Genomic DNA, 27,258 nt, shown 5'->3' with positions numbered 1-27,258 from the left:
CACGACAGCTTCAACAACACAACCGCCATGACAACCACTGAGACCCCCGCCCCCACAACCACCAGCCGCTCCAACCACCTTCTCTCCTTGACCAACATCAATGACAACGACACCATCAAGATCATGAACACCATCCACTCCGGATCTCCGTCAGACCCCTGCCCACACCACATCTTCAACAAAGCCAGGACTGCCATCGCACCCCATCTCCGGAAAGCCATCAACATCTCCTTTGAGACAGCAACCTTCCCAGAGAGCTGGAAGCACGCCGAGATTAATGCCTTACTCTAGAAACCCAAGGCAGACCCCTCATCGAGAAGACCGTCAACAAACAATTGACCCGCTACCTCGAGGAAAACAGCATCCTGGACCCAGCCCAGTCCGGGTTCCGCAGCAACCACAGCAACGAGACTGCCCTCATCGCCGCCACCGATCACATCAGGACCCTGCTAGACAACAGAGAAACCGCAGCCCTCATCCTCCTGGACCTGTCAGCCGCCTTTGACACGGTCTGCCACCGCACACTAAGAACATGCCTCCACGACGCCGGGATCCAAGAGAAGGCCCTGGTCTGGACCACCTCCTTCCTGTATGGCAGAACACAGAGCGTCCGCCTCCCCCTTCCGCTACGAAGCCGCCAAGATCAGCCGATAAGCCGTACCCCAGCGCTCATCCCTCAGCCCAACGCTGTTCAACATCTACATGGCACTACTCGCCCACATCGCCCGACTGCACAACCTCAACATCATCTCCTATGCCGACAACACCCAGCTGATCCTCTCCCTCACCAAGGACCCCCACACTGCCAAAACCAACCTCCACGAAGGAATGAAGGCTGTTGCAGAATGGATGAGGTACAGCCGACTGAAGCTTAACTCGGACAAGACAGAGGTCCTCATCCTTGGATCCACCCCTTCGGCTTGGAACGACTCCTGGTGGCCGACCACATTGGGAACAGCTCAAACGCCCACCGACCACGCACGCTACCTAGGGGTCATCCTCGACTCCACCCTCTCCATGACCAAGCAGGTCAATGCCGTCTCTTCCTCCTGCTTCGACACCCTCCGCATGCTCCACAAGATCTACAGGTGGAACCCCACCGAAAAAAGAAGAACAGTCACCCAGGCCCTCGTCAGCAGCAGGTTGGACTACGGAAACACCCTCTACGCAGAAGCCTCAGCCAAACTCCTGAAACTGCTTCAACGCATCCAGAACGCCTCTGCACACCTGATCCTCGACATCCCTTGCCGCAGACACATCACACCCCACCTGAGAGACCTGCACTGGCTCCCTGTCAACAAGAGGATAACCTTCAAGCTCCTCACCCACGCACACAAGGCACTCCAGAACACTGGAGCAGCGTACCTCAACAGCCGACTCAGCTTCTACACCCCCACCCGCCAGCTCCGCTCTACCGACCTTGCCCTGGCCACAGTCTCCCGCATCCGAAGAGCGACCTCCGGTGGCAGATCGTTCTTCCACCTCGCCGCCAAGACCTGGAACACCCTTCCCATCCACCTACGGCAGACCCAAGACCTGCTGTCCTTCAGAAGACTCCTCAAGACCTGGCTCTTCGAGCAGTAGCAGCACCCCCCAGCGCCTGAGACCCTCACGGGTAAGTAGCGCGCTTTACAAAGGCTATGATTGATTGATTGATTGAAAGTGGCTGGAGCAGGGCTTTAAGTGTGCTGGGTCCCTCAAGTCTTTACCTAGTGATAAATTAAAACAGACATTGAAACAGGCCCCTATCTGTCCCTATATTCATTTCTTTTAATTTACCTGAAAAAACAAGGATCCAGTGTCTGCACAATAAATGTAACACGGTAGCCGGGTTGGACTGGCCTTTAGAGCAATGAGGCAGTGCGTGATGGTCTAATCTGTCAGGTTAGTATGTAGGCTGTTTTTTGGGCTGTTTGTTGGCCTGCTTTATGGTCAGGTGAGCAAATGTTTACTGTTGATTTTCATGATATTAAAACAAACATTGCCTGCAGCAAAATCAAATCTATGCAGTCTCCCATACCTGCAAGAAAAGTAAACAGCATGTCTTTACAAGTTAAAAACTGCCCTTATTTGGAAACATGGGACACTTTTCTAGCTAACTAATTCACTAACGGGTGTAGGACTTGGCCCTTTTTGGCAGGTACACCCCTGAGCTTTTTGCCTTAAGCTCGGACATAGTGGTAGTGGTTTTAGGCCTCTGGGCACTTTAGCATTGTGAACCAATATAACAAGGGGAACCCCTGCAGATAGGATGTAGGTAGAGACTCAGGGGAAAGGAGAATCTAGAAGAAAGGAAGGTACTCTACCTATATTTTTCTAAATGTACAGTGTATCATGTCATTAGTATACTGACACTTAAACTAGACCTATTCAGAGCATGAGTTTCAAGGAACTTTCAGCACATAGTCAAAGAAAAATTTGTTTATATTTTTATTTTTTGTTTTAGTCAATTTTAGACAGAGGTATTCAAAAAATGAAATTTTCAATAATTTGTAGGAATAACAAACAATATCATGAAACAAAACACAAATAACAATGATAGATAGGTCCAGATCACAATCACGCGCACACAAACATATACCAGTATCATATCACACCTTAAAAACAAACATCATGCATCTGCTCAGGTTTATCCTTTGTACCATCTGTTGGAATTAACAAATTCGAACTCCTCAGAGACCTCCACACTTTCTTTCGCAAAGTCAGACTGAGAAAGTACTTTGCTGATAGGAATTCTACCTCAGAAACTAACAATTTATCAGGCTTTAAACCACCCTCTACCTTCACACCAGGACTCGATATGGTAGGCATGGAGGTGAGCCTTTTTGAAAAAGCGGTCCTTAATAAGATTCAGAAGGCGATAAATTTTGTTCCAACTCCTGCATACAACATCTCCAAAGAAGAAAATGCAGCTTTTAAATCCCTCAGCAGCAACTATGACCTTACGGTCAAACCCTGCGACAAGGGAGGGGGCATTGTCATTTTTGACAGTAAAAACTACAAAGAAAAAATGTTGGACCTTCTTGGTTCCACAAGACATTATTCAAAAATTACTTCAAATCCTGAACCTAGGGTTAAACGTAGGATTCTATACGAGGTTGAACAAGCAGTCGATAGAGAGGAAATTTGCATCCAAGAAGCACAATTCCTTACCCCTACACATACTAGGATTCCTATCATTTACGGAATTCCCAAGACACACAAAGATCAGGCCAACCCCCAGTTAGTTAAGATCCATTGTCTCCACAATTGGCTCCGCCACGGAACCATTATCGAAATATATCGATAAATTTTTACAACCCATGGTGGAATCTCTAAACTCATACGTGAAGGACACGGGTCACTTTATTTCGAAGTTAGAAGGATTGCAATACAACCCTCAACAGGAAATTCTAGTCACCCTAGATGTTGAATCCTTATACTCTAATATTCCCCAAACAGAAGCCTGCAGCGTTGTGACCAATATTATCGAAAAAGATCAAACTTTACACAATGGCAGATTCCTGACTCGATGTCTGGCAATAGTTCTAGAAGAGAACTTTTTTTAATACGACGGATGCTACTACCAACAGGTCCAGGGAGTCAGCATGGGGGCAGCCTGTGCCCCCAGTGTTGCCTGCCTGTATATGGGACATTTCGAGCAATGCAACATCTACAATGAAATAGCCCCCTTCTTCGAAAATGTACGCCACTGGTCACGGTACATAGATGAAATTTTCTTCATTTGGACTGGTGACCAACTGTCCCTTGATGAATATATCGAATGGATCAACTCAGCTGATGTCAACATTAGATTCACTGCACATACGAGCACAACCAAATTAGAATTTCTTGACGTTTGGGTTGAACATCGGGAATCCAAGCTTTGTTTTTCCCTCTATACCAAACCTACAGGCAGGAACACACTCCTCCACTTCGACAGTTTCCACCCGAGGAGTCAAAAGGATGGAATACCTTTCAGCCAATTCCTCCGTTTGCGCAGAAACTGCACTACCATCAATGACTACTTGTTTCATGCTGAAACCATGAAAGAAAAATTCATCCAAAGGGGCTACCCCCGCAGGATGGTAAGGAATGCTTGTAAGAGAGCCCGATTCTACAATCGCGACTCCATGTTTCTACCCAAGACACGGAACCAGCCGGATAAATTAGTCTGCGTCACAAAACACTCTGTGATGAACAATAAAATCAGACAAATTGTGAATTCACAATGGCATCTTTTAAACCTAGAGCCAGAAACAACCCATATCCCCAGGCCTCTTTTTGCATTCCGTAGGAATAAAAATCTGAGAAACTGGATAGTTAGAGCGAAACAACCAGAATCAAGAGGCTGGATACAAAAATCGATTGAGGGGACAGTTCCCATCAATGGCAATCACAGATGCGGTACGTGCCATGCATGCTCTAATGCAATAGTCTTACAACAAACATATGATGGACGGAATGCTGACAATGCAGACATTCTCCCCCAGTCAAGAGATCTGGGTTAAATCCATCGTTCTTTTGCCCACTACGCCACCCCAGTTTAGACCTGGCCATATGCAAATCAGTCTTGACCCTGTGCCTCATGGGAACAGTCCAGCCCGAACTGCCAAGCCATGTCTTCCCTGGACCGGAATCAAGCATCCTAGGACCGGTTTCTGGCTATCAGCCGTCATCAGCCAGGATAGCTTGACTCCAGTGGCGTAGTGAGCACGGGTCCCACGTCTGGGAATACCCATCCCACTTAGGGCGAAAAGCGTTACAACAAACATATGATGGACGGAATGCTGACAATGCAGACATTCTCCCCCAGTCAAGAGATCTGGGTTAAATCCATCGTTCTTTTGCCCACTACGCCACCCCAGTTTAGACATGGCCATATGCAAATCAGTCTTGACCCAGTGCCTCATGGGAACAGTCCAGCCCGAACTGCCAAGCCATGTCTTCCCTGGACCGGAATCAAGCATCCTAGGACCGGTTTCTGGCTATCAGCCGTCATCAGCCAGGATAGCTTGACTCCAGTGGCGTAGTGAGCACAGGTCCCACGTCTGGGAATACCCATCCCACTTAGGGCGAAAAGCGTTACAACAAACATATGATGGACGGAATGCTGACAATGCAGACATTCTCCCCCAGTCAAGAGATCTGGGTTAAATCCATCGTTCTTTTGCCCACTACGCCACCCCAGTTTAGACATGGCCATATGCAAATCAGTCTTGACCCTGTGCCTCATGGGAACAGTCCAGCCCGAACTGCCAAGCCATGTCTTCCCTGGACCGGAATCAAGCATCCTAGGACCGGTTTCTGGCTATCAGCCGTCATCAGCCAGGATAGCTTGACTCCAGTGGCGTAGTGAGCACGGGTCCCACGTCTGGGAATACCCATCCCACTTAGGGCGAAAAGCGTTACAACAAACATATGATGGACGGAATGCTGACAATGCAGACATTCTCCCCCAGTCAAGAGATCTGGGTTAAATCCATCGTTCTTTTGCCCACTATGCCACCCCAGTTTAGACATGGCCATATGCAAATCAGTCTTGACCCTGTGCCTCATGGGAACAGTCCAGCCCGAGCTGCCAAGCCATGTCTTCCCTGGACCGGAATCAAGCATCCTAGGACCGGTTTCTGGCTATCAGCCGTCATCAGCCAGGATAGCTTGACTCCAGTGGCATAGTGAGCACGGGTCCCACGTCTGGGAATACCCATCCCACTTAGGGCGAAAAGTGTTACAACAAACATATGATGGACGGAATGCTGACAATGCAGACATTCTCCCCCAGTCAAGAGATCTGGGTTAAATCCATTGTTCTTTTGCCCACTACGCCACCCCAGTTTAGACATGGCCATATGCAAATCAGTCTTGACCCTGTGCCTCATGGGAACAGTCCAGCCCGAACTGCCAAGCCATGTCTTCCCTGGACCGGAATCAAGCATCCTAGGACCGGTTTCTGGCTATCAGCCGTCATCAGCCAGGATAGCTTGACTCCAGTGGCGTAGTGAGCACGGGTCCCACGTTTGGGAATACCCATCCCACTTAGGGCGAAAAGGGTTACAACAAACATATGATGGACGGAATACTGACAATGCAGACATTCTCCCCCAGTCAAGAGATCTGGGTTAAATCCATCGTTCTTTTGCCCACTACGCCACCCCAGTTAAGACATGGCCATATGCAAATCAGTCTTGACCCTGTGCCTCATGGGAACAGTCCAGCCCGAACTGCCAAGCCATGTCTTCCCTGGACCAGAATCAAGCATCCTAGGACCGGTTTCTGGCTATCAGCCGTCATCAGCCAGGATAGCTTGACTCCAGTGGCGTAGTGAGCACGGGTCCCACGTCTGGGAATACCCATCCCACTTAGGGCGAAAAGCGTTACAACAAACATATGATGGACGGAATGCTGACAATGCAGACATTCTCCCCCAGTCAAGAGATCTGGGTTAAATCCATCGTTCTTTTGCCCACTACGCCACCCAAGTTTAGACATGGCCATATGCAAATCAGTCTTGACCCTGTGCCTCATTTGAACAGTCCAGCCCGAACTGCCAAGCCATGTCTTCCCTGGACCGGAATCAAGCATCCTAGGACCGGTTTCTGGCTATCAGCCGTCATCAGCCAGGATAGCTTGACTCCAGTGGCGTAGTGAGCACGGGTCCCACGTCTGGGAATACCCATCCCACTTAGGGCGAAAAGCGTTACAACAAACATATGATGGACGGAATGCTGACAATGCAGACATTCTCCCCCAGTCAAGAGATCTGGGTTAAATCCATTGTTCTTTTGCCCACTACGCCACCCCAGTTTAGACATGGCCATATGCAAATCAGTCTTGACCCTGTGCCTCATGTGAACAGTCCAGCCCGAACTGCCAAGCCATGTCTTCCCTGGACTGGAATAAAGCATCCTAGGACCGGTTTCTGGCTATCAGCCGTCATCAGCCAGGATAGCTTGACTCCAGTGGCGTAGTGAGCACGGGTCCCACGTCTGGGAATACCCATCCCACTTAGGGCGAAAAGCGTTACAACAAACATATGATGGACGGAATGCTGACAATGCAGACATTCTCCCCCAGTCAAGAGATCTGGGTTAAATGCATCGTTCTTTTGCCCACTACGCCACCCCAGTTTAGACATGGCCATATGCAAATCAGTCTTGACCCTGTGCCTCATGGGAACAGTCCAGCCCGAACTGCCAAGCCATGTCTTCCCTGGACCGGAATCAAGCATCCTAGGACCGGTTTCTGGCTATCAGCCGTCATCAGCCAGGATAGCTTGACTCCAGTGGCGTAGTGAGCACGGGTCCCACGTCTGGGAATACCCATCCCACTTAGGGCGAAAAGCGTTACAACAAACATATGATGGACGGAATGCTGACAATGCAGACATTCTCCCCCAGTCAAGAGATCTGGGTTAAATCCATCGTTCTTTTGCCCACTACGCCACCCCAGTTTAGACATGGCCATATGCAAATCAGTCTTGACCCTGTGCCTCATGGGAACAGTCCAGCCCGAACTGCCAAGCCATGTCTTTTGATTTAACCCAGATCTCTTGACTGGGGGAGAATGTCTGCATTGTCAGCATTCCGTCCATCATTTGTTTGTTGTAACGCTTTTCGCCCTAAGTGGGATGGGTATTCCCAGACGTGGGACCCGTGCTCACTACGCCACTAGAGTCAAGCTATCCTGGCTGATGACGGCTGATAGCCAGAAACCGGTCCTAGGATGCTTGATTCCGGTCCAGGGAAGACATGGCTTGGCAGTTCGGGCTGGACTGTTCCCATGAGGCACAGGGTCAAGACTGATTTGCATATGGCCATGTCTAAACTGGGGTGGCGTAGTGGGCAAAAGAACGATGGATTTAACCCAGATCTCTTGACTGGGGGAGAATGTCTGCATTGTCAGCATTCCGTCCATCATTTGTTTGTTGTAACGCTTTTCGCCCTAAGTGGGATGGGTATTCCCAGACGTGGGACCCGTGCTCACTACGCCACTGGAGTCAAGCTATCCTGGCTGATGACGGCTGATAGCCAGAAACCGATCCTAGGATGCTTGATTCCGGTCCAGGGTAGACATGGCTTGGCAGTTCGGGCGGGACTGCTCCCATGAGGCACAGGGTCAAGACTGATTTGCATATGGCCATGTCTAAACTGGGGTGGCGTAGTGGGCAAAAGAACAATGGATTTAACCCAGATCTCTTGACTGGGGGAGAATGTCTGCATTGTCAGCATTCCGTCCATCATTTGTTTGTTGTAACGCTTTTCGCCCTAAGTGGGATGGGTATTCCCAGACGTGGGACCCGTGCTCACTACGCCACTGGAGTCAAGCTATCCTGGCTGATGACGGCTGATAGCCAGAAACCGGTCCTAGGATGCTTGATTCCGGTCCAGGAAAGACGTGGCTTGGCAGTTCGGGCTGGACTGTTCCCATGAGGCACAGGGTCAAGACTGATTTGCATATGGCCATGTCTAAACTGGGGTGGCGTAGTGGGCAAAAGAACGATGGATTTAACCTAGATCTCTTGACTGGGGGAGAATGTCTGCATTGTCAGCATTCCGTCCATCATATGTTTGTTGTAACGCTTTTCGCCCTAAGTGGGATGGGTATTCCCATACTTGGGACCCATGCTCACTACGCCACTGGAGTCAAGCTATCCTGGCTGATGACGGCTGATAGCCAGAAACCGGTCCTAGGATGCTTGATTCCGGTCCAGGGAAGACATGGCTTGGCAGTTCGGGCTGGACTGTTCCCATGAGGCACAGGGTCAAGACTGATTTGCATATGGCCATGTCTGAACTGGGGTGGCGTAGTGGGCAAAAGAACGATGGATTTAACCCAGATCTCTTGACTGGGGGAGAATGTCTGCATTGTCAGCATTCCGTCCATCATTTGTTTGTTGTAACGCTTTTCGCCCTAAGTGGGATGGGTATTCCCAGACGTGGGACCCGTGCTCACTACGCCACTGGAGTCAAGCTATCCTGGCTGATGACGGCTGATAGCCAGAAACCGGTCCTAGGATGCTTGATTCCGGTCCAGGGAAGACATGGCTTGGCAGTTCGGGCTGGACTGTTCCCATGAGGCACAGGGTCAAGACTGATTTGCATATGGCCATGTCTAAACTGGAGTGGCGTAGTGGGCAAAAGAACGATGGATTTAACCCAGATCTCTTGACTGGGGGAGAATGTCTGCATTGTCAGCATTCCGTCCATCATTTGTTTGTTGTAACGCTAATGCAATAGTCGGCAACAATATCTGTATCAATGACTATAACATCAAGATGAACGATATGACCAACTGCAGGACATCTAACTGCATTTATGCCATCCAATGCCCATGTCCCCTCACCTATGTAGGCGAGACTACTAGAGAGGTAAGGATTCGAATAGGTGAGCATAAGTCCAATATCAGACGGACCAGACATGGAGCCCCCTTAGTAGACCATTGGACTGCAAAGGGACATTCTGAAACTGTTCTTCGCTGGACGATCTTAGAAAAGATCCGCCAACAAAGAGGCACTGACTGCAATAATGTCCGTAAGAAGCGAGAAGTGCACTGGATTTTTGTCCTCAAATCTAAGGACAAGGGACTAAATGAATCCCTTCCATGGGAAAATGCCATTCTTTAAGCCCTAATATTCTTCCAGCTGCCATGTGTCTCCAGATCCTTCTCCCCCCTTTTTCAGTTATCATGCCCTGAGCTCTTTAGATCACATGTACATTCTAAATGTGGGCTCTCTTTTATTATGGTAGCCCTTGTCTAGAACTGCTGTCCACTCCCTTAATCTGACCCCTGGAAGTTTATTACAGTGATTTGAACCTTTCTGAATATGTCTAATATTCATAAGCTATATTTGACACCCCTGTAATTATTTTCCCATTTGGATTTGTGACCCTCGTCACATGATGATCAGGTTCTGTTTTTCTGACCATGTACCGCTGTTTCCGCCGTCTTAGATCAGCCTCCGCCTGTGCGTTCATTTCTATATTTATTTTTATTTTTATTATTATTTTTGTTTGGATATCTGTTTTTCCTAGTTTCCTACCAATACGTCCGTGTGATTTTCCTCCCTCCGAAGCCTCTGATCTGTCCTATTCTTCGGCCTTCTAAATCTGGCCACGCCCTCCCTCCCGTTTTTTTCTTGTTTACAACCGTGCATTGGCCTATTTAAACGGCCTTTAAACCATTCCGGATGTTTACCCGACCGTTCGTTCACTTTGATCCTCCCGTCCCTGAGGAGCCTACATCTCTGCCGGAGTCCCGCGCTCTGACGGTGTGCCCTTTCGCGTGACGTTCGTGCTATCAGGTACTTCCTTCAGACTCTGTGGTTTCCCCCTGACAGTCTTTAGCTGTTTTTCTCCCTCCGTCTCCTCAGTAATTGATCTTTATTTATTCATTCTTTTCAGGCATTCAATTCTTTGCCTCGCTGAAATCCACCGCAGCAATCCGAGTTTGCTCCTGCTATTTTTTTTTTTCTATCGAGGCATAAATCCCCGTTCCCCCAGGTATGGACCCATTATACCACCTTACAAGGCAACTGCCTTGTAATTTAGAATTTCTTTATGCTCACTGTATATTTTTCTCTGTTATTATCTGGCATTTTGTTTTTCCAGCCTCATCGGGGATCCTAATCTAATTAATATGCCGCCGAAAAGAAAATTTATGATTTAAAAGATTCGACTTTGACGGCGAGTCTACAACTCCCTCTACAAGTGACATTTCTATCTCGCTTAATCTGTTATTCTTTCTGACTGCTTTCGGATGGAAAAACTTGTAATGGATGGTTTAATCCGTTCCCTTTTTTGGCGCCAGCACGCCCTGGATTGGTTTTCCCTCCCTGTGTCTGTTTTCCTTTCCTTTTCTTTCGAAGCTTCTGTCCAGGCTACGAGCCTTTCTTTCCATCTCTCATTCTCTATCTCTCATCGTGGCAGTTAACGATACAAAAGTTGCCTCCCACTGTTCATATTAACTATGCATGAAAGATGGCGATGTCATTCTTTTCCTTCTCTTTTTCTAGTTCGAGTCTCTATTTTTTTTTTTTTTAAGTTTAAGTTTATTGAGACCAGCAAGAAAATACAATACACAATGAAAATCCGGTCAGAGAACATGAGTACTTATGTTATGAACAATAAAGGATATTAAGCATAAAGGGTACAATAAACATGGTGACCTAGAAAAGAAAAAGGGAGAGAGAAAAAGAAAAGAGGGGGAGGGAGGGGGAGGGAGCAATAAGAATTTCGTTGGGGAGAGTTCAGAGTAATCAAGGGCAACAAAAGAGGTAAAATGAAGCATTACATTGCATGTATTGTAAAACTCTAAAACGCATATAGTGATGTAAAGGGAGGAGTACAGTATACAAGAACAATAGTAAATTATTCAAAACAACAAACAACGAAATTAAATCAAGGCGGTTTGCGGACATCGTCCGATGTTCTCACAATAACAGTAATGGGAGTATTTGGGGGGGGGGAAGCAGATAAATATGTAGTGAGAGGAAGCCATAACAAATCCCTTTTAATTGCTAGTGATATAGGGGTAACATAGTTGGTGTCAAGTCTGTGATTAAAACAGATGGCGTTCCACCAGGCTCTGTAAGTGACTTTATCCGCGTGTTTCCAATTCAGAGTGATTAGATGTAAGGCTATAGCAATTAACAAATCTATTAACTGACAATGTGGTGAAGGATGAGGCCATGAGGGGGATAGGGAACCAAGGAATATATTTGAAAGGGAAAAAGGAACTTTAGTGTTAAATATCTTGTTAATTTGAGACCAAACTAAGAGCCAGAATTTAGCAATGTTAGGGCAATCAAATAGCATGTGTTTTAAGTCAGCCTTTAAACATGAGCAGGACCAGCAGTGTGATGAAGTGGTGGAAGAAAAGGAAGCCAAGTGTGCGGGTGAGTATAATGCACGGTGGTATACAAAATAAAGAGTCTGAGTGGTATTGGCCGCCCGCGAAGTTTTATGAATCTTAAACCACAGCTTATCCCACAAAGGGACAGACCAGGAATGTAATAAATCTTTTTCCCATGCCAGTTCAGTCCTTGTTTTGCACCGCGTTGCCAGAGATAAGAGACCATTGTAGAGGGAAGATGCAGAAGGGGAAGCGTTTATCAATGGAAACAAAGTAGAGCAAGTTGTGGGGAGGTTTGGAGAAGGTGGGAGCGATGAGAGATATTGGTGAAGAGAGGGAAGCAAAAGATCATATTGCTTTTTACAGGAATTAGGAAGGGCAAAGTCAGATTTGAGGACTGAGAAGGGAAGAGGTGTACCGTCCATTAAGAGTTGGGAAATCCATCTCAAGCCCTTGGAGTGCCATATCTTCCAGTGGAAAGCACTATTTTTAATACGTAGTAACTTATTATGCCAAATAGGTTGTTGAGAAAGTGAGTCACGTGAGGGATAAGAGGCTGGTAGGAGAGGAGTTAAAAGTTTTCGCGTGTGAGAGATAACAGGATGACGCAAAGAAGAGGTGTGCGCAGAGAAGGCAAGGGATTCCAGAAAGGCGAAGGGGGAAGTAAAAAACTTCTCGATGCTAAGCCAAATTGGGGGATGGGTAGGAAGGTCCGAAGAAAGCCATAAAGAGGCTTGTTTCAGGGAAAATGCGTGGTGATAAGATTTAAAGTCAGGAAACTTAAGCCCACCATTTAATTTATCTTTTTTGAGAGTAGATAAGGCTATCCGAGGGGGTTTACCTTTCCAGAGGAATTTTAGTAAAGTGCGGTCTAATATCTTAAAGTAATAATCTGGGATGTGTACAGGAATCATTGAGAGAGAATATAAAATGACGGGAGCAAGCATCATCTTAATGGAGTCCAACCTACCCCACCAAGAGAGAAAAAGAGGGTGCCACTTGGTAATAGAGTCCTTTAGCTTCTTAGTAATGTAATCAAAATTGTGTTTGAGAGTTTCGGAGATAGACGGGGAGAACCATAATCCTAAATATTTTAATTTAGAGGATTGCCAGGAAAAACCGGTATGATCAAAATAGTGTTTAAGACACAAAACATTGAGGGGTAAGACTTCACATTTATCACGATTTAGGCGGTATCCTGAGAGTTTTGAAAACGCATCTACTTGGGAAAGGAAAGGAGGAAGAGAAGTATCGGGATTGGAGCAGTATAACAGAATATCGTCTGCATAAACAGACATTTTGACTTGGAGGGTACCTAAATGGAATCCTGTAATTAGGGAGTCCTGTCTAATTTTGGTAAGGAAAGGCTCCAATGCCACTACAAATAGGAGAGGGGATAGGGGGCAACCCTGCCGTACACCTCTTGAAAGAGAAAAATAATCGGAGACCTTACCATTAGCAAAAATAGACGCTTTAGGACCAGAGTATAAGAGAGAAATAAAGGAAATTAACTTAGAGGGAAACCCTATCCATTGAAGAGCGCTGAACATAAAATCCCAGCCAATCCTATCAAAAGCCTTTTCAGCGTCTAAAGCTATGGCAGCAAGCGGATAGTCTAAGGAAGAGGCCTTGCTAAGAATGTTAAAAAAGACTCTAGAATTATCAGAGGATAAGCGTCCTTTTACAAAGCCCGATTGTTCCGAACCAAGAAGCTCAGGTAAGATTGGGTCAATACGCAAGGCAAGAATTTTAGCAAAAATTTTATAATCCGTGTTCACTAAAGATATCGGGCGATAGTTTTTACAGAGAGAGGAATCCTTGCCTTCTTTGGGGATTAGGCAGATCATAGCATCTTGGAAGGTACCTTGGGATGATCCGTTTGCGATAAAAGAAGTAAACAAAAGAAGAAGTTGTGGGAGGAGGAGTTTCGAAAAGTGTTCATAGAATTCGATGGTAAAACCATCAGGACCAGGGGTTTTCCCTCGCCTCAAAACCGATACGGCATGAGAAATTTCTGCTAGTGTGATATCTGACTGCAGTGAATCAAAATCAATATGTTGAGAGGGAGGAGAAGGGATGGATTGGAAGTAGGAGGAAAGATCAGATTGAAGAGGTTGGGCCTCAGGGGTGTAGAGAGTTTTATAAAAGGAGACAAACTCATTTAAGATATCTTCATCCTTGAGAAGAGTGTCACCATTGGAATTCTTCAGAGACTCTATCCTAGTTCTGTCTCGCCGAGATTTTAGATAGTTGGCCAGTAGTTTCCCCATTTTATTCTGACCTCCATAGTAACGAGCACTACACTTCAGGAGATAAGAAGAAGCCGCTTCTGTGGATGCTTTGTTAAAGGTAATTTTGGCAGTGATAAGATCTTTCAAAGAAGCTTCAGAGTACGAGTGGTAGTAGGCGTATTCTAATTTTTTAATTTTGGCAAGCAATTGAGCCGATTGTTTCTCAAAAACTTTTTTCTTCCGAGAAACAAAGTTAATAATAAAGCCTCTGGCAGCTGCTTTAAAGGAATCCCAAATCATGGCAGGGGAGGAATCATGAGTAGTGTTTATGGTGAAGAATTCTGACGAAAAAGAACTGAACTGGCTGGAAAAATTAGGATCTGTAAGTAGTGAATTATTAAAACGCCAACGTCCAGCACCTGGGGTGTGAGGAAGAAGGTCAAAATCAACAGAAACCGGGGCGTGATCTGAAATTAAAATGGAGCCTATTTCTGAATGAAGTACGTGTTGCGTTAGAGGTTTACTTAAAAAGAGGTAGTCAATACGGGACTGTGATTTGTGTGGGGGGAGAAAAAGCTATATTCACGGAGTTCAGGGTGACATAGTCTCCAAATGTCAACTAAAGACTTTTGACGGATGGTGGAAGCAAATTGTGAGTGCATTTTGTTGTTTACAAATCTGACTGGGGAATTCCTATCGAAAATGGGATCACAAACTTGATTACAATCACCCCCAAAAACAATATAATCATCTGTAAGGGAGAGTAACTTATCAGAAATATGCAACCAAAAAACATTGTCAACTGAAACTGGAGCATAAACGTTGAAGAAAACCACTGGTATTTTGTCAATAAGTAATTTAACAATTAACCAACGACCTTCAGAATCAGTTTCTTGAGAAATCACCGATACATTAAACTTTTTATGAGTAAGAATAAGAACACCATTTTTCTTACCTAAAGCTGGAGAAGAAAACACATTACCTACCCAACATCTTTTTAATTTAGATGCTTCAGCCTCAGGAAGGTGGGTTTCCTGAAGGAAAGCAACATCAGTTTTTAACTTTGCTAAGTGGGAAAGAACTCGTTGTCTTTTAATGGGATTGTTCAATCCTTTAACATTCCATGTGATAACTCTGAACTTGGCTAGATGAGATTGAATTCAAAAACCATGAACATACAATGCGATAAATAGGGTTGAGATTGGAAAGAGTAGAGAAATGAGAACTCAGAAGTGTACAAAGAAGAAGATAAGAGAGGAAGAGATTAAAAAAATGGTATTAAGAAATTCGATAAGGGAGAAGAAACAGAAGCAAGGAATATGGATTTGCAGATGACCAAAGAAGGGGAGAAGGGGGTAGAAAGAGGGAGGTGAAAGCGGGAAGAAAAGAAAAAGAAAAAGAGGAGAAGAGAAACAATGACAGAGAACAGCACAAAAAGCATAAAAGTAGAATATGAACAAGGGGCATACTTACATGAAGAAGATCCAAGAGAACAAGGGGGAGGGGAAGAAGCCACACGAGACAGACAGCCCATCCAGGCTGGCCAGACGGAGGACGAGGGGGAAAACGCCAATAAAATAGAATATCTACGGATGCGAGAGGGAACAAAAGAACAAAAACGTTAAAAACTATTTAGCACAGTAAGCGATGAGGAATAGGGGAGTTAAAACAGGGCAAAACGATTAGGTACCAACTCAAATTAAATTAAATTAAATTAAGAAGACCATCCAAACTACAAAGAACACCAAAGAATACATGAGGGACGGTGATAAAGAGAAACAATGAATGAAAGAACCATAAGAAAAATCATCAGAACATCAAGTAACATTTGACGACGAGGGTCCCGAAGCTTCCATGGTCTCCGTCCTGTGAAAGTTTATGAAACTCTGTAACTGCTGCGGATCTTCATAGGATGTTGTCTTGTTATTGAACGTGACCTTAAAGAGGCAGGGGTGAAAAAGACCATAACGTGCTCCCATGGCACGAAGAGTAGGTCTCATATCAAGAAAGGCCTTACGTCTGTTGGCTGTGGACTTGGCATAATCTTGAGCGAAAAACAAAGTGGCACCGGACCAGGTGACTCGTTGAGAGGATTTGGCCGCTGATAAAACCTTTAGCAAGTCCGTGTACTCCAAAAAGTACAAAATGACACCTCTCGGCCTCTGTGAAGGAGATGCACTCGATGGAAGACGCCCTAACCTATGGGCTCGCTGAATGTTGAGAGCGGTGTCTTCTGGCATATGGAGAATCTTGGGTAGGAAAGTTTTAAAGAAAGTAGGAGGGTCCGACCCCTCTGATCCCTCCACCAGACCATAAATACGCAGGTTGTTCCGTCTATTACGGTTTTCAAGATCCTCGACTTGGCGTTGGAGGGCAGACACTTGAGATTGAAGGTGAGAGACATTGGTGTTAGTGTCCGTAAAGGAAGACATGTGACTTTCCACTGCAGTAATTCGTGTATCAAGTTGAGCCCAAGAGTCAGTGAGGACTTGTAGTTTATTATTCGTTTCCTCCATAAAGGGACGAAGGGCCCTGATTTCTTCCAGTAGTGTTTCCATAGAAATAGGCGAGGTCGATTTAGGAGGAGAAGGCGGGTTGTGCTTTAGACGTTTGGTGACAGACTTCACAGCAGGTACTGGCGAGGGAGAGGGATCCATATTCTCCGTGGGGTCTTGTGAGGATAACAGTGAATCCTCTAGTTTGGAGAAGGCAGTAAAAACTTTTGAATTTTTGATAAGGGTATACTTGGGCGTAGGGTGTTTAGCAAGTGAGCCTTTCGTTCTCCCCATAAGAGGCAAGACCAACAGACCAGGTGAGCGAGAGGGGCAGAGACGTGACCCAGAAGGAGAGTATCACTAGTTAAATGGTTAACATCACTGTCAGATCCAGCAAGTATCAGGAAGCCTCATTGAAGCGCGTGTTTGAACTGAATTAGAGAAGTAGTCATTGAATTGACGAATCCGTAAAAATGAGGCAGTTCCATAAAACTATTTCAATATCTGAGACAAGAACACTCGTCAAGAACAGCCATGAATGAGGAAGAACTGTGTTATCTGAGGAGAACAGTACAGAAAAACACTCTCATGAAGTGCGTGCATAAAATGGCGGCTGAATCGGAGAAGAAGACGCTGCACAAACTACGCACCTTTCGTATTCTCCAGAAATATGTCATTGAGATTGTCCAAAGTTGGTGAAGAAATGAAGACAAAAGCCAGAGTTGAGCAGAATAATGGCCAAAAGGGAGAAAAACCACTTTCGCAGTATGCTTCTTCAAGTCAACAGCTTACATTCTCCTCAGGCGAAAAAACAAAATGGCGGCCGTTCCGAAAACGGGGCCCCCGAGGGAATTAAAGAGGATTAAATGCAGCTTACTGACATAGCGACTGCAAAATTCAGTGCTCCGGATGTTCAGACAGCCTGTCCTCACTTTGTGGCATCCTCGTACTCGTAATTACGAGAGAAAAAATCGGCGTTGTCCTCCCGACTCCGGGAGCGTCAGGGAAGAGCCGCCATCTTCGTAAGGCGTTAACCACGCCCCCTCGAGTCTCTATTTTTTTAATCTGTATGTTTACCGAGCAGACTCCATCCAAGTGAACATTTTGACCTTCGCTTTTCGATCGAGATTAGACCTTTCTCGCCTGTGTCCTCTTTTGGACTTATTTGCCACATCTATATTTCCCACAGGTGAGCGAAAAAACGTTCTATCTGCTTATTTTCCCTTTTGATTAGCTTTTAGAATAAGAAACATGATACCAATTAAGTACATAATATGTACCATCTCTTTACGGGCATAGGACTCGCCAGTGTTTACGTTGTTTCTCAATAATTTTTTCACCTGGATTTATTGTAATTATTTTTATGATGTTTGACGCTTATGACCAATGACCTTAGTTTGTTTAGTTCTCTGTTCAAAACAAATTATGCTATTGAATTACATTTGAATTGCCCCCTATTTTGATTTGCTTTCTTATTTTTGCTAGGTCCCAGCAAAAACGCCAAAACCATTTCCTTGTTTGCCCTGAGGAATGTGGCACCAGCATTTCGGTGCGTTCACCGAAACGTGCGTCGGCGCTCCCTAGGGGTCCACTCAAGCCCTAAATCTTGTATTTTGAACATATACCCTTTAGCACAGTATTGAATGTTCATATGCTTTTGCCTATATATTGATCAACGAGGCAGTGTTTTGGACCCCCACTTGATTAGTGGCATTTTTATGAGTAGATGCATGATGTTTGTTTTTAAGGTGTGATATGATACCGGTATAAGTTTGTGCGTTTGTGTGCGCGTGATTGTGATCGGGACCTATCTATCATTGTTATTTGTGTTTTGTTTGTTATTCCTACAAATTATTGAAAATTTCATTTTTTGAATACCTGTCTAAAATTGACTAAAACAAAAAAATAAAAATATAAACAAATTTTTTTTTGACTATGTGCTGAAAGTTCCTTGAAACTCATGCTCTGAATAGGTCTAGTTTAAGTGTCAGTATACTAATGACATGATACACTGTACATTTAGAAAAATATAGGTAGAGTACCTTCCTTTCTTCTAGACACTTTAGCATTGTGGCCCAGTGTAAAGTGCGGGCGCTCTCTGAGTGCATGTGGTGAGATTGGCCTGCCCTCCCATAGGAATGCATGGGGGATATGTGTGTCCATAGTAATTCCTGGTATGAGAGGAGTGCAGGGGCGAGTTTAGTATGTATAAACTCGTGAGGATAAATGGTCCGCAATGGTGTGCGCAGATCTATGGTGACTGGTGGAGAAATGCCACTTTTAGAAGTTGGCATTTCTGTGCACTGTGTGTCTGCCTGCCTAATGTGAATTGCATGTCTGGCTTGTGATTGACAGGAGCTGAGAGGTGTGGGTGGCTCCAGGAGACAGGGTGAGTCAGCGCAGGGATGAATAGAGAGATCTGCATGCAGATGGGAGGGAGGAGTTGCACCTGGGACCTGAATAGGGCTGTGCCTTCCCTCCACAATGCTGGCTCCGCCCCCTGTGGTGTGTCGGATCACTGAGCCCCCCACCTGACAAAGGGGAGAGGAGCTGGGCAAAACAAAGTGTGCCAAAGCCCCTCTAAACTAGTTCTGACTGGTATCCCCAAGCCCTGTGCTGTGACACAAAGGGAAGAGTGATATAAATATAGGGGCTGTGACCCCATGAAAATGTGCAGTGCTGTATTTGTTCCTGAACCTGCAGGGTGTGCTGCTGCTGGGGCCCAGGGGGAGGCTGCCAGGAGGGCTTGCCTCCCTGGGCCCTGCATTGCCCCTTCATCTAGAGCCTGATTCTTTCTTACTACGGGACTCTTGCTTTTTGCGCCATGGGAGCGCTGAGATTTGGCTCCTAGAGGAGCCTTGGAGCTTTGCAGCGTTGAGCTGCACATTGCCCTGAGGGAATCCCCGGCATAGGGATTCCCCCGAAATTGCCGGGATTGAGTGGGTGCCCACCCCGCTTTTTATGCATGGAGAATGGCGGGTGCCCACCCCGCATTCTTTGAAGCTCTGCGGGTGCCCACCCCGCCTATCTGCTGTCAGGGCGGGTCCCCACCCCACCGGTATCTTTGTGCGAAAACGGGAGCCTACGGGAGAAGAGCAGCAAGTCGGACCCAGCGCGAGGGAGCCGGAGAGCGGGTAAGTTACCGCTCTTCGTGTTGACGCCTCTGTGTGAAGTCAGAGCGGCCACATCTGGCAGCGGGCCGCTCCAACGTTTGGGGGGCATGTTCCTTTGGTGAAAGAGAGCCCCAGTGGGCCCCAGAGTCGTTGGGGCAAAGCGAGGCGCATTGTCGGTGCCTGGGAGGTCCCGCAAGAGAGCGGGCCGCCCCAACGATGGTGGCATGGTTTGAGAGCCACGTGGGGGTCCAGAGGGCACAGACGTGCTGGGGCCCCCCTTTTGGAGTGATGTCACAGCAGCACCGCAGTAGCGGGTAGCTGCCACGTGGGCACAGTTGTTTGTAGGACCCTGAGGGACCCATGCCCATTTGGCCACCTTGTGCGAGAGAGTCCCTGAGAGGGACAGAAGAGGCACAGTGGTGCCAGGCCTTATCTGATTCACAGCTGCCCAGCAAGTAGTGAGCAGCTGCAATGTTTAGGCCATTTATTCTTTGGGGGCATTATTGAGAGATGAGATAGGAGTGAGATGCACTCCTTTGCCCTAGCGCAATGGCGCACTTTTGAGACTCTGCTGCATTGGCAGCCGCCCTGACATCTGGACACAGGGCGTTTGAGCCCCTTTGGAGATGGCCAGTTGGCCAGGGGGACGCAGAGGTTTGTAGGGCGCCAGGCCCTAATGTGATTTATGTCTCTACTATGGTCTTTCTTAAAAGACTAGGTGCTAAATGGGATTTATGTGGTGCTAGGAAATGTGATTCATGTACTATGATTTACGCACCCTGTTTTATGCATAATGCGTTTATGTGTGAGGTTGTTGTCTAATGGGTTTAGACTTATGAGGGGATTGCATAATGTGTTTATGCTGGTGAGGTTGTCGCAGAATGTTATTTGCACCTAATGTGATACTCTGCATAATGTGGTTTTATGTTACAGGTTGATGCCAAGTACAGTGATTACCAGTGGCTACTGTTTGTACGTGTAAAAAAAGCACAATGCTCTCACCTCTCAATAATCACCACGACAAGGAATTGCGTTAAGAGAGAAGTTTAATTCATCCTCTCAGTCCAAAGTAAACGTAAATCTGATCTCTCAGCCCCGCCCGTTAACCACCCGCCAAAAACACCGCTTGAACATAAACAACTTGAAAAGAGCGTGACAGCCACGAGCAGATAGAAGAACACGCTCATGACTGCCATGTAAATATACAACACATCTTCCCCCTTTATTTATTTTTTTAACCCATAACATAATCCTTGAACTTCTCTGGTAAATGATGTTCACGCATCCACCTGGTGGAATCACACCTATTGCGGAAATGGCAAGAGTCCTGCTTGATAGAATCACCACCATACTCAACATCTGAGGATACATTCCTGCTTGTATCTTTAGATGATTGGACACTTCCCTTGAAAACAGAAATCCTGTTGAAGTTCCAAACACTTCCACCCTCAATTCTCACAGCATTGTTGAAAACTTCTATGACTTTCTTGGGATCTGACTAGCATTGAGAACCTTTAGAGACACATTCCTTTTTTTTAAGTGGACTAAATCACCAACTACAATTCTTTGTTTGCTCGCAGTACCCCTTTTCCTATCCATGACTTGTTTCATCCTCTCTTTATACTCATTAACTCTGTGTCTAACTAATTCATAGTCAATCGCTGTTGTATTTTATCCTCACTCAAATTTTTTTTTAACCACCAAGGAACCAACCTGGTACTTGGCTTGCGTCCCCTTAAGAGTTCAAATGGACTAACCAAAGTGACTGAATTGGGTGAGGTCCTATATCCTAACAACATAGACTGCAAAGCATTGTGCCAATTAAGACCTCCCTTAGTAGATAATCTGATAGCTTCCTTCACCACGCGATTTAAAAGCTCAACTTGACCATTAGCCTCGGGATGGAACACCGCTATTCTTCTAGGAGTTATTCCACATTTTTCCATAAAGGATTCCATTTCCCTACTGATAAATTGAGGTCCGTTGTCTGTGACAATTTCTTGTGGAATGCCTTCTCTGCAAAAAATATTATCAAGAAATTCAATTACACTCTGTGAAGTAACCTCGTTAACCATTTTGACCTCTGGCCATTTTGAATAATAGTCAATGAGGACAATACCAAAACTTTCCTTTTTCGGTAAGACATGAAATGGACCAATGATGTCCAAACCTAATTTCCTCCATGGACCAACAGGAAATTCAACAGGATGTGATTCAGCTCGCAAAACAACAGCTGACTTGTCACTGTTTGAACATTTGGGACACAAGCGTACAAAATGCTCAATGGAAACATCTATTCCAGGCCACCAAAACGTTTCCCTGATCCGTCTTCTAGTAAAAGAGATACCCAAGTGTCCCTCGTGAGCAATCTCCATAATAACCTCCCTCAAGGCAAACAGTGGGAACATTGTATCATCTCTCATGACTAACCCATTTTCAATCGCCAACTCACTCTGAATTTTGAAAAAGTCATCATGTCTCCTGACAATTTCCTTTGTTCAGGCCAACCTTGAAGAATATACTTTTTAATGGTATTTAACTCAACGTCCTTTTCCATTTCCGACAATCAAACTTTCACGCAGAAATTGGGTCTTTCACCATGAATTAAATTTAAATCACAAGAGGAGAAAGCCACTTCACAATCATCCTCCTGACATATTTCGTCACAAACAATAGGTAACCTGGACATGCAATCAGTGTGTATATTCGCCTTACCTTGGACATTCTCAATCTGGAAACAGAAAGATTGTAGTCTTGAAGATAGCCTAGCCAACCGTGCAGACATGGTTTGACCTCCACCAGAAGACATTAAAAAAACCAGCGGCTTATGATCGGTTTTGATGATGAATTCGATGCCCCATAGAAAACTTCTGAAATGTTCAGCTCCCTATACACATGCAAGTAATTCCCTTTCTATTACGGAATTGTTTTTCTCTGCTTCTCTTAATGCTCTGGAAGCATAAGCTACAATCTATTCATTTTCATTGTCCTTCTGAACTAACACAACGCTTAACCCCAAATTACTGGCGTCAACCATAACAATGCATTTTTTTCCGCAAACAAAAGGTTTTAAGCATGGTGCATTCACTAGACCAAAAGAATTTAGCGTTTTTCTTCAGTAGACATCTGAAAGGATCTACCTTGGCTGAGTAATTAGGAATACATTTTGCATAAAATTCCATTAAGCCTAAGAACGCAACTAATTGTTCTTTTGAGGAAGGAACAGGTGCATTGATTATACTGTCGATGTTTTTTCATTTGGGTTTAATGCCCTTTCCACTAATGGTATGTCCAAGATATTCTACTTCTTTCGCTTTAATCTTGATTTGTCTAGACAGAGAGTGAGACGTTTCTTAGATAAGGCAGCTATAACATTGTGTTAATTGCAATCATGCTCCTCATCGTTCTTGCCATAAACTAAAATATCATCTTGAAATGAGATGGCAGCAGATAATCCATCCAGAGTTTCTTTCATCAATCTCTGGAATACTGAAGCGGCACTCGCAAGACCGAAGGGCATGCAACAGTACCTAAAAAGACCTTCAGGTGTAATAAATGCAGTTACATTTTTCGAATCCTCAGCAAGGACAGTTTGTTGATGCGCACTTGCTAAATCAATGCAGGAGAACACTTGCGCCACCAGCCAGGGTTGATACCATTTCATGCAAATTGGGAAGAGGATGAGCATCTACCCAAATGGCACGGTTTACGCTGCGTAAATCAACACATAGCCTGAGTTCGCCTGAAGGTTTGACCAAAATAACAATGGGAGAAACCCATGGGGAAGACTCTATGGGTTCAATGATACCCTCCTCACAAACATTTTTGAGCATATCTTTCAACTTGCCCCTATAGAAAAGTAGAACATTTCTTACTTTATGACGTATGGGTATAGAATTTTCATGTAATTTGATAACATGCTCAAAACCTTGGTATTTCCCTAGTTTTCCACAGAATACACTGGGAAACTCTAAGATCAAATTATTGATGAGATTTGAATTGGATTCAGTAAAAGAGTCAACCATGTACACAGTAACCCTGGGCGTTACACTACGCTTCTCCCACGTAGTGTACGTAGCGCTGCCTGCTTTGCAGTTTTCGAAGTAGGCGAAGCAGGCAAGCGCTACGCACACGCCAGGGCACGCGGACGCCCGCGTATGCGCATTTCTTGCGAGAAATGCGCATGCGCGGGCATCCGAGCATGCGCATTTGTCACAAGAAGTTGGAAACGAGGAAGAGGGAGCCCCGGAGACGCCGCGCTTCAGGTAAGTCTCTTTGCTTTTAATTATTTAACATGCAGGGTATTATTTAAAAGGAGGGTGGGCGGGAGGCGGGCGGCGCGTAGTGGGGCTACGCGGAGCGCACGAGTGTGCGTAGATTTGGGCACACTACGTGCTGCTTCACGTAGCCCCACTATGCCCACTACGCCCACCCTTAGTACACAGGTGGATTAGCTCTGGGATCAAGTCTGATTCCCAATTGCTCTTGTTGTGGCCATCCTAAAAGAGATTTCCCGGATAACGCAACATAAACTTTACTGAAGGTGTGACGACCTGAAAAACATAAATTGGCTGAGAAAAAACCTATTAAATCAATTTTGTGTCCTGTATAATCTCCAGGAAACACATCAGGAGGAAAAAGAAGTCTATTAGGCCATTTTTCGTAAAAAACCTTTGAAGAGATGATAGAATACCATGCACATGAGTCAACTAAAAATCTCAATTTTACACAATCTACATTGATGAAACAAGAAGGAAATTTAGAAAAACTTTCATCGTCACAGATATTGATAACTGTGTTGATCTCATTTTCACTGTTATCACCAGAAATGTCATCACTTTCTGAGCATTGTATATAATTCACATTCCTTGGTACAGTCTTACAGAATCTACTAAAATGACCTTTCTTATTACATTTAGAACACACTTTATCAAATGCAGGACATCCTTTATAATTCGCTAAATGACCATTGCTCCCACATCTAAAACAAAGAAGTTGTAAGTTCCGTTTTTCAAATTTGATATTGGTGTTCTTATTTTTGCTTTCAATTTTAGAATTGTCATTCTTTTGAGTATACACTTTTTTGTGTTTCTCTGTATCTTTAGATTCCTTATTGACACTGAATACATCTCCTTTGTCTGCCTCTGATTTCTTTTACAAACTTTTCAGAGTGTTTAATGGACTTTGCAATGTCAATAGCAGCATTTAATGATAAATCGGACGTAGACCATAGTTTTTCTTGAACATTTTTACTGTTTGTTCTCATTAATATTTGGTCTCTTAAAAAACTTGTTTGTATGAGATATGTTCAAAATCGCAAGAAACTGCCAAAGATCTAAGTGCTGACACATAGTCCTCAATAGATTCATCTGGTTGTTGTTTGCGAGAGTAGAAAATGAATCTTTCCATGACTATATTCTTTTTTTTTTTTTAAAACGAAGGTTGAGTTGAGCAGAAGCGTCCTGGTAAAAATGTATTCTCCCAGGATTGTCTAATGCAGGTAGAGTTTTAAATTCTTTTAAACCAAAACCCCCTAAGCAGTGTTTCAACAATGACAATTTCCTTTCAGCTTCACAATCATCTCCTTCTAAATCCTCCACATAGGCTAGGAAAACAGGTTCCCAAACTTCCCATGCCATTGGAGGTTCTCCAGAAGATGAGAGAAAAGAAGGTGAAGGAAAAATGCCAGACATTGTTGGTAATAATGGTAGGAAAAAAAAATGATGAGAAGTTATACTTATTAAATAAACTTGAGAAAAACTTAAGTGATGAAAGGTGAGCTTATTACGAGGTAATACATTAAAAATGAAACACACTTCGCAAATTCTTTAAACAAGCAAAATAAATTTGTTAATTGAATTTTTTTCACAATCAAGTTGTGAATGTCACTGAGAATTTTCTTTAAAAAAAAAAAAATGACACTTAATAAATACAAGTACCTTGTAGACACACAGTGTGTGTGTCACCGATGGTTTCCTTATAGGAGAAACAATGTAAAAATGCTTCCCTGAGTAACGGTGTGCCTATCACCGAGAGATATGCAAATTTAATTTTTCAAGATGGAGGCATGTAAGGTTGAAGGTGAAAAGACGCAACGTGATGAAGTCACAAACGTCTACACCGTGAAGAGGCGCTTGCGTAATACCTTTGGTGCGGGAGCGGAGTGGAAACAGTGCTCAGTTTGCCAAGGAGATCCGAGGGTTCTATGTAGAAGGTAGGTGGGATCCGCAACTTTAAAAGATGCAATGTGAAGTGAATAACTTACGGGGATGAATAAAAATCCTCTACTCACTTGACTTATGCGACCTTCACATCCCCGAGCTCACAGCACCGCTATTATACACTGCAGAGTAAGACTCCTCCAAAGCAGGACCGATGCACAATACAAGAATAGAATAGGCTTTTTAAGGCGTTCAAACGGCAATCCGTTAAAACTGTGCCAGGTCTTCTTCAATAACGTTGCAATGATGTATCCAATAGACATAAGAAGGAATAAAAAGAAATCGGCAATCAAAAAAAAAGAAAAATGCTTACAATTCCTCAAAATCAGCAAGGACAATGGATCCATGCCCGCTCGTCGCCAGTGTAGAAAAAGCACAATGCTCTCATCTCTCAATATTCACCACGACAAGGAAGTGCGTTAAGAGAGAAGTTTAATTCATCCTCTCAGTCCAAAGTAAACGTAAATCTGATCTCTCACCCCCGCCTGTTAACCACCCGCCAAGAACACCGCTTGAACATACACAACTTGAAAAGAGCGTACCAGCCACAAGCAGATAGAACATGCTCGTGACTGCCATGTAAATATACAACTGTACGTTTATGGTATGTTTTACTTTTACTAAGTTCACTTTGTGATGGTTCTGACAGTGGTCCTTGTCAGGTGTATATCTCCCTTGTAAATATGACGTAGTGCCAGGTATCACCATGTATATTATGTGTTTACTATTCTAATGTGTTATGAGAATACAAAGGCTATTTTTGATATAACCTTGTGTGGAGTTCCTTTTGTAGTGTGCTTGGGATGTTGTTGCTGTGTGCGTGCGCAGATGCTTTACACATGTGCTCCAGGTTAAGCCTGACTGCTCGTGCCAAGCTACCAAGTTTGTGAGCAGGGGTTATCTTTGGCGTGTAACTCCCTTGCCCTGACTAGAGTGGTGTTCTCTGCCTGGCTTTGGCGCAAGCATTAGCCAACCAGAGATTCCATATCTAACACCGGGCCTATATCCTGATCCAGTCTCACACTGCATGATAGGGTAATCCATGGCAGCGATTTTGTTTCTGTTTATATTTTACATGCTTCACTTAATCTTGCCTTCCCCAAGAGTGTTAGCTATGTTCAGGATGTGTGTTTCTGTATTTAATTTCACAGCATATGGGGCAGACATCTTAGTGATTCAGCTCCAGGTGTTTTTAACAGGCTACAGTTCAGTGCTTTGGGGTTGAGGCTAAAGGCAGTACAACTTTCTCACTGTGCCTGTCTGTGGGTCAAAAACGGTGCTCAGAATACATGACCAATCAATACATGGCCTCTCGGCAGAGCACTGTAGTAAGGTAAATCAGGATGTAAATCCAAACAATCCAAGA

This window comes from Triturus cristatus, chromosome 7, assembly GCF_964204655.1.
Source record: "Triturus cristatus chromosome 7, aTriCri1.1, whole genome shotgun sequence".
Lineage (NCBI taxonomy): Eukaryota > Metazoa > Chordata > Amphibia > Caudata > Salamandridae > Triturus > Triturus cristatus.
The sequence above is the reverse complement of the archived record's forward strand: the minus strand, read 5'-3'. Positions refer to the sequence as shown.